Source organism: Arachis ipaensis, chromosome B05 (assembly GCF_000816755.2).
Source record: "Arachis ipaensis cultivar K30076 chromosome B05, Araip1.1, whole genome shotgun sequence".
Classification (NCBI taxonomy): domain Eukaryota; kingdom Viridiplantae; phylum Streptophyta; class Magnoliopsida; order Fabales; family Fabaceae; genus Arachis; species Arachis ipaensis.
The window spans coordinates 21,778,240-21,787,031 of NC_029789.2; the positions used below are offsets into that span (position 1 = coordinate 21,778,240).

General features: G+C 32.8%; 1 long non-coding RNA gene across 1 annotated transcript; it reads left to right on the top strand.

Annotated features, from left to right (window-relative positions):
- On the top strand, positions 3,178 to 5,833 carry LOC107641764. Its single transcript, XR_001620416.2, has 3 exons — positions 3,178 to 3,843; positions 5,212 to 5,283; positions 5,465 to 5,833. It is a non-coding gene; the product is annotated as an uncharacterized LOC107641764 (long non-coding RNA).

Sequence of the window (8,792 nt, forward strand, 5' to 3'; positions counted from 1 at the left end):
AATGGTTACATGAGTGTGCATGCCAGCGGTACCTCCAGCATGGGGTGTGAAGAAATTCGTGTAGGCATGAGCTCCTTCTCCTCCCGCACCCAGATTATGCTGCTCCATGTGTTCTTCTTCTTGGTTGTGCATGTCCTCATCTTGAGGTGATCCCAAGTTGAGGTTGAGGTTCCGAGGGGTTATTGAGTGTCGCTTAGGTGGTCGATTCTGTCCAGGATGAGTATTGCTAGATTCAGCCATCACGTCGAAGTGTTCCTCCCCAGTGGAGTCGCCAGGTGATTCGGGTGATTTTCGTGAAAAATAAATTAAGTGAAAAATAATTGTTAAGATGAGAGATTCAGGGTAAGTATACTTGTGAGGAAAACACTTCTATTAATGACGAATAAGCAATACAGGAACTAATAATGAGGAATAGAGGTGGAGAACAAGTGTTAAGACCTCCACTAATGTCACAAAAGGATGAATGAGCTTTGTTTGAAATGGACAGGGGTTGGTTAATGGTTGTTGAGTGTTCTGGTGGAACAGCCAAATGCCAGTTTTTACTTGTGAGGGTGATGAATGGAATGATGAACAATGAGAGGAAATTTAGGGAGAGAAAAAGATGGATTTTCTATCTTCTCAGCTTCAGAAGTGAAAAAAAAGGTCAAGGTGCTTTAAAGAGGTGGCTTGAGGTCCTTTTATAGTGTAAAACCATTTTGAAAAGGAAATTTATTGTCCAATGATTTTAGTCTGATATTTGGTTTACTCCTTTTATCCCAAATATATTTAGGTATTCCTGTCACCTCAAGTCTTTTCAACTGAAAAAGGTAAGAAATTGATTTCCACAAGTTAAACTAAAGCTCATGACATGTGACATTAGTGAAGGGATATCTAGTTTGGTTTTCTTTTAACTAGATGACACCTTTACACTCCAAATCCAACCAATCCACTTCCACCAATATAATTCCCACCGAAGAAAAATTCAACTCCTCAAGGTGCTTTTTTGGGTTCCATCCTTTTATCCAATACCCACCAATAAGTATTGTAAACCTTAATATTTTGTACTATTAGTTATTATAAGACTATAAGTTAATGTTTTATATTTAGAATGCATAAGACTTTAAACTATATAATATTGTGTTATTTGTATTGATTTAAATATTTGGTGTTATTAGACAATATTAGTATTGATTGTGGTTATGCTTTAATTTTGAAGAAGGGTTGGTTCTTGTTATATTTTTCTAAGTGAATTTTACAATGTCAAATAATGGTTGGAGTCTTGAAAATTTGGATATTTTTACATGCTAGCTTACAAGAAGGTATCAATGTAATGTAATGTTAACGGGCCGATTTTCACCCGATATAATTGTGGCCCGAAAGTGTATTGGCATCGGGTCTAAGGTCGGGTTCGAATCTAATAAATAGACCCGATGTATATTTCAAATTGGGTCTGTATCATATAAAATTCGGCTTCACCCGACCATATGCACCTCCACTTCCCACATGTGCACTCTATGCTGTCATAAGCCTTACAAAGGGTGCAAACTGCAAAGGCTTCTTTCCAACACAGTCCTCGATATAGGACTCCAAATTTCAGAAACATGAAAATAATTCCAGAGTATTAAAAGGTAGATTCAAATATGGGCATTCAGGTTAGATAATTCTTGTTTTGCCATGAGGCTATTTAACCACTAATTTAACAGTTGAGCTAGTAATCTAATATTATGACTGGATTAATTATGGATTCAGTTTTCACAATTATAATTTAGTTAGCCAATTAAAACAAACCAATTTACTTACATTCAACTCGAGATTTATAATAGATCATGTTATTCACAAATAAGATGAAAACAAAATATCACAAAATATTAAATGAGTGCACGTAGAGCCTTAGTTTAGTGGTCATCTTCTATACTTTATACTTTGCAATGAGTGCACTCAAATTTAAAATTTAGCTAATATCAAGTAATTGATAAAACTCTTAATATTGTGTGTTTAAGTGTGGTATGAGTGAATATGTAATACTTAGAATTGGACACTATCTAATAATGTATCTTACTAAAAAAAAATTACCTCTATTCCCCGACTATCCAGAGTTGGGCCTATATATACATACGCTTTTAAAGTCTAAAACTATATTTTGACAAAAACCTCAAACCATTTAATAATCGACAAAAACATATTTATATGTAAAGTTGCTAATATTTGTTCAAATGAATTAAATTATTCTCTACTTATATATCTTCTTTAATTATTCTCTTTCTTATGAATTCTCATTTTATCTCATGCATATATGTCAGTTATCTTTGGCAGGCTTATCAAAACTTGTCCATACTGCACCAGAGGCAAATTTTTTATCTACTCGATTTTAATAATCATATAAGAAGCTTTCAAGACAGCTTTATATAATGTTAAGTTTGGAATCATCAACATCAAGCTAAGCTATGCCGAAGGAAAACCAGCCATAATGGAGGACACACCAATAATAATCTTAAGCAAACAAATACTTTCCACGAAACCCACAATAAATAAATAACTTTCAACACAAAAAACTCTTTAACAAAACCCGTAAGAGATATTTAAAATGGAAAGATGATGTGTTTTCTTTCCATCGCTTTCAATCTTGGCCAAAACAAAAAAGGAGCATCTTTTGAATATAAAAACTTATCCGCTTTATACACATTTGATATTGATAATAAGACAAGTGTTTATAATTATTTATTTATATTTACTAAAATTATATATAAAAAAGGTATTTGCATATAGTTATGGATTAACGGTACATGCAATGATGCAAGTCACTGCTTTTTATTAACAGAAAATAGTGATCGTTTAATTTGATTTTTGAAATTATATATATTCCTTTTTTCAGTAGGTAATTATATCATTATTCAGTATATGTATTCTTTATTTAGTTTCGAAAATTTTGTAAATATTAGTATCATCTTAAAAATTTATTTCATAAATCATTTTAATTTTTTTTAGGAAAAGTATATATAAATAGACAATGAAAATTCTAAACAATGTGAACAATAGATATATCAAATGTTTAATTCATTGAGTGTACAAATGGTTATCCTAATATTAAGATTTAGGTAGATAATTTAGGATGTAGTATGTTTTTACTTTATTGGACAAATTTTAAAGTTCATTATTCACATTATTCACAAAAATTATTGTCTACCTTTTTTTTATCAATGATAGTACTGTAAACTGCAATGTAATGCATTATATGACGTGATATGATAATATAGCACGCTGAGTGATTAATTGAAACATGTTATGCTATTGTGACATATTATTACGTCATATTGTATATCAACAATAATAATTCTAGGGAACTAAGAGGGACCAGCCAAAAACCTGCCAACTCCTCTTGGGCTGGACCCCGAAGCCCACCCTCACTACAGCAACATCCAAAAATTCACCCAGGTAAACACAGTTCACCCTAACTAAACCCTATACTCTCCTTTCACCGTTTCACCGCAGTAGAAGCCCAAAACCATCCACGGCCGCGCCAGTTCATCGTGCAATCTTCTCCTCCGCCTTCATCGGACGCTGCGCCCCCGTCCACCACGTGCGGGCAACAGCCGGCCTCCGTAGACTGCTTCAGAACGCCACAACGCTCCCATCTCCTTGACGTGCTTCTTAACGCGTTAATCAGAGCTTCCCCAATTTCGGCCGCGGCAACATCGTTCCACCCAGGTGCGAGGAACAAGATGGTTCTCCTTCTCACCAAGGGTGCGCCGCTGCTGCTGCATGTCGGTGTTGGCAGCGCCATTGAAGCTTCCCTGTTCTGCTCCGCCAAATGCAATAGGACGTCCACTGCTCCAATCTCGAAACCTCCCTTCACATAACTAATTGGTAAGTATTTAATAGCTTGTTTTTATTGATATAGGGTTTCAGTTCCGTGGATGATACTTGTTGGATGTTGCCTTTGATTTTGGTATAATTAAGGTATTGTTAGATGTTGCTTCTGATTTCATGTGCAAGTTTTTGTAAAAGGATTTGGACACGGTATTGTTATCCTGTTTCTTGTGCTTTTTTGTGTTCCTTAAAAGGTTTCTCTGTTTCTACAAGAGAAGATGATACTTTATGCTTGGTTCCCTATTTTCGTATTTCATCATGCTCGATTCCTGTAACTTCATAATGGTGAAAGTTTTAAAAAGTACTGAATTGTTATTTTTATAGCAGTTCACAAAATAGTGAAAGCATGACTTTTGCATAATATCATCATCAGAGAAAGCAAATGTGAAGGGACTAGAATTTCTTTGTGATTCCAATTAGAGGTTTTTGTATAGAATATATTTGAATGGTAATTAATTATTTGAATTGTAATTAATTTCTGAATTTGAATCTTTTACTTTATAAACAACATGATTTGGCTCTTATAATTCTTCCGCACCCTCCTGAATCACAATATTAGCCACTATATCACAACGGCAAAATTAGAAAATAACAATAATGATAATAGTAATAATTCTTATCTTTCAATTATAGGAAAATAATTTTTTTATTCACAGCATATGATGTAGAATTTTATTTTCTTTTCTGTTCTTTGTTGATGTTGGCGGGATGTTTTTTTTTAGTTAAATAGCATGTAATTGGTATGGTTATTGATCAACTATGTGCACTCTTACATCAGTAGTTTAGCTCAGGTTATAGTTTTGTACTTTTTAGCAAACTTTAGATTCAATTATCTCACACAATTGAAAGAATTCAACAACATTTGTAGCATCGACCACTTGGAATAATAAACATTAAATAATAAGTATTGAGGTAATAAGTTTTACAAATTGAACGTATGCATAGTTTGAGATTAGTTTTTATCCGAGTTCTTCAAAGAATTTTTTTACTATGATAACTACTTTTCGATTTAGCATTTTCATGGCCATGTTCTGATTTATTAATCCTTACCTTTACCATTATTTATTTTGAAACCAAATCCAACTTACACTTTAATTTTTTTGGATGGGTGAATAGCAAATAACGGATAATACTTGGTTAGTGTTGAATAAAGGGTGTGGATTGATGAAGGGTTTTAGTAGAATTGATCCGACTAGTTGGATGTTGCTTCTGATTTGTGTATAATTAAGGAATGGATAGATATCGCTTTTGATTTGGGTTTTATATGGTATTAATTGATTGGGGTTTTGTGTAGCAGCAACAACAATATATAATTGAGGACTTTTTTGATGTTGCTTCTGATTTTGTATGCGGGTTTTGTTAAAGGATTTGGGGTTGTTTCTTGTCAACAAGCACCAGGATTGTGTTGCCGAAAAGTCAATTAAGATGGAAAAAAAGGTACAATGATATTTACCGTTCTCTCATCTGCGTGCACATTGAACTTGATTTGCATATGTTTTTTCCTAAATTATTATTCGCTTCAAGATAGTTTACTAAGATTGTGTCTTTGGATGTTTATATGGCATTTCCTGCCTTACATCAGTTTCGTGTGAGCCTAAGAAATCTTGTTTCACTGCAGGTATATGAACTGCTATTGCTGAAATTGTGAAGTTGTTGGTGACTTTATCCAAACTTTTAGGTGGATGATGCTTCTGATAGGCATTATGATGTTTCTTTGCACTGGGAATTGGATGGTTCTGGATATGTGTTCCGAGTTATCACGTGTTAATATATAATAGACATAGATGGCTATTAATCTATTGCATAAACGTTGACCATAAATGCTTTGTTTTGCTTTCACTTTGTAGGGGCATCCTGAAGAGCCGAGCACAATATACAAAAATCTACATCAGATGTTTCTCTTGTTAAACAAATGGATGTTTCTTTTTATACTAAATGGATTATTCTTTGAAATGAATCATCATTTTAGGTGAAAATTAACTTTGAAGTAATTGAACGCATATTGTACTTATTGATTCAATTGTTGTGACTTATCAGCATTTTTATAGTTAATATATAATAGACATAAATGACTATTCATTTGTTGTGTACACCCTGACCACTAGATAACAAATTTAATCATGCAAGTAACACTTGCCTCATAAGTTCATCACTAAGTAGTACTAAGTAGTATGTTGTGTATGTGGACTCTGGAGTCCAAAGTTCAAGTATAATAACGGCATAAAGCAAACAGTGGGTAAAAGGAAAGCTGTCAAAACACTTTGATTGCTCTTGAAAAAGCAAATAACCAGATATTGTTGTTGTTCATTTCTTTATCTTTTTTTTCCTTCTTTAAATTTTATTAAACAAGTATCAGAATAAATACAAAAAATTATTTCTTTCTTTTGTGATACTTGTATTCACTATCAATTGAATCATCTCTGCAGTAAAGAATAAATACAAGTAATTTCTGTTAGGTACCTAATTATTTTTGTAAAAATCTAAGTAGATATTACTTCTGTCAAGCATCATGATGTTCCTTTTCCATACTAAATAGATGTTACTTTAACAGGAGCCATGTGAATGAAAAATCAAAACAAGATTATCCTACATAAGTAACTATAAATTTGTCATCATGCTAAAATGTAATGAAAGGAATCATGATATTTATTTAACTTATCCATACAATTTGCAACACTGTTGATACAGGAATTCATCATGACCAAAAGTAATACAAAAAGAATCATCCATTTAGTATAAAAAAACATCTATTTTTTTTAACAAAAGAAACATCTGTCGAAAACTTTATATTTTGTTAGAGGGGGTGAAGCTACATTGTTTAGAAAATGGATATATCATTACTATACAACTAGCTAAACAAAGAATAACTTTCTAATTGCTACACTTGGATCACGTCTCTTTCACTTCATCCAATTCATCAACTGTTTCAAATTTCTCTTCGATCAGTTCAAATTTATCAATCATTTTAAAATAGACTTTCTACAATTATCCTTCTGCAACCATAAGCAAAGACACATACGCAGCCATAAGCAAAGAAATATCTATCTAAAAAATAAAGAAACAACCATCTAATGACAATTATAAAAACAAAGAAACATCTACTTTTAAAAATAAAGTTCACAATTATTATTCAACCTAAAATAATCTAGCTATTTTGAATCTAATAAATATTTATAAAAGTAGCCCAATTCATATGGTGTCATTTCTTCCCCAAATTTGGCCATAACTGTCTCCAAAGTAAATACATTTGATAGGTTCACAAATCACAAAACACCTTTATATAGTAACCTACGAATATTTTCAGTAAAATCCTATGATTATAAATATAGAAATGATATTTGAACTTTAGAGAAGTGTACAATCATCACTCTACTTTTTTTTTCTTTTATATCATTATATGGTCTGATACCATTTCAGGATTCATATAGCACTCACTAATATAGTTATATTATATTGAAAGCATATTCCAAATTGATGTAACCTACCCTAAGAAAGTAGATGAAAAGTAAAATCAAAGCATATTCTCATCAAAACCTTGCCAAGGCTTAAATACTACCAAAAAGAGCACATATTCTTTCTTAGTCAATAATACAAAATTAACATAGTGAAAAATCTAATGTGACTTAAAAAATATCTAATTAGCATGAATTAGAAACATTCACATAGCACACTCATCCTTTCTAGTCACAACGATGTCAGTAATTTTGTCGACCTTCAATTAAAGACACAATAAAAAACCATTATCAAGTTAAGATCCTTCCTTACTATATAATGAATGAGTCCAATAAAAATCATAAAAAGTTATTGCAAAACAAATTTGAGAGTCAAGCATACTTTAATGATGACAATTCTTATGATTTGAACATGCTGGGTAAGTATTTAGTAGCAATTTTAAGCATACTTTGCTCAACTAAATATATCACTGTACCAAAATTTTTCAAATGAATATACTTTTTGAACTGAAAAAAATATCTAATTAGCATGAATAATAAACATTCAAATAACACATTGTTATAAAATTTCTTACAACGCAAGAGCAGCTTATGCAACATACTTTCGACCCCTCTTGCTCTTGAATAACTACTTCACCCACACTGAGTTGTTCATCGTCTTGGGTTGGATTGATCAATGTACTAATCGATCCACCTTCCGGGGTTGAAAACGCCATGAAAGATGCTCTCTTCCGGAAGTGTTGCATCGCACCCTTCTCTTGGATGGTTGATTGGAGGAGGTTGGCGCCGCTGATGTAACCAAGAGCGAACCATGCACCATAGCCGCCGAGAGGGAGATAGGGTGAATAATCGGGAGCGTAGACTTCACTTGAGAATGGAGCGGCGCTTGGATGGTCCGATGGAGGAGGTTGGCGTCGTTGATGTAACCAAGAGCGAACCATGCACTGTAGCCACCAAGAGGGAGAGAGGATGAAGAATTGGGAGCCTTGTCTTCGCCTGAGAAGGGATTACTGCTTGGATGGTCGGATGGATGAGATCGGCGGCATCAATGATATGAAGAGAGAACCATGCACCGTAGCCACCAAAGGGAATAGAGGGTGAAGAATCGGGCTTGATTTCTGCTCCGTGATCCCAGGAGCATTTTTTGAAACATATTACTCAAAAGCTGATTTTAATGAAACAGCAATTAATAACAAATATTGTAAATTAAAAAAATAAATTAATTAAGATAATTATAAATTAATTAGGTTGTTTACTTTTTGGCTGGTCACCTCTTGATTCCATATACTTTTCCTATCAACAATAATTAGGATTTAATTTGAAATGAGCCGAAAATCAATTCGAATTAAATTCGTTATCAGTTTGATAAACTAAATTTACGAGCTTATGAGTCAAGCTTAATCCTAAATTTGAACTCATATATTAAATAAGTCAAACTTAAATAAATTCATCGTGAGCTATCTCAATTATATATATAAAATTGTAACTATATAT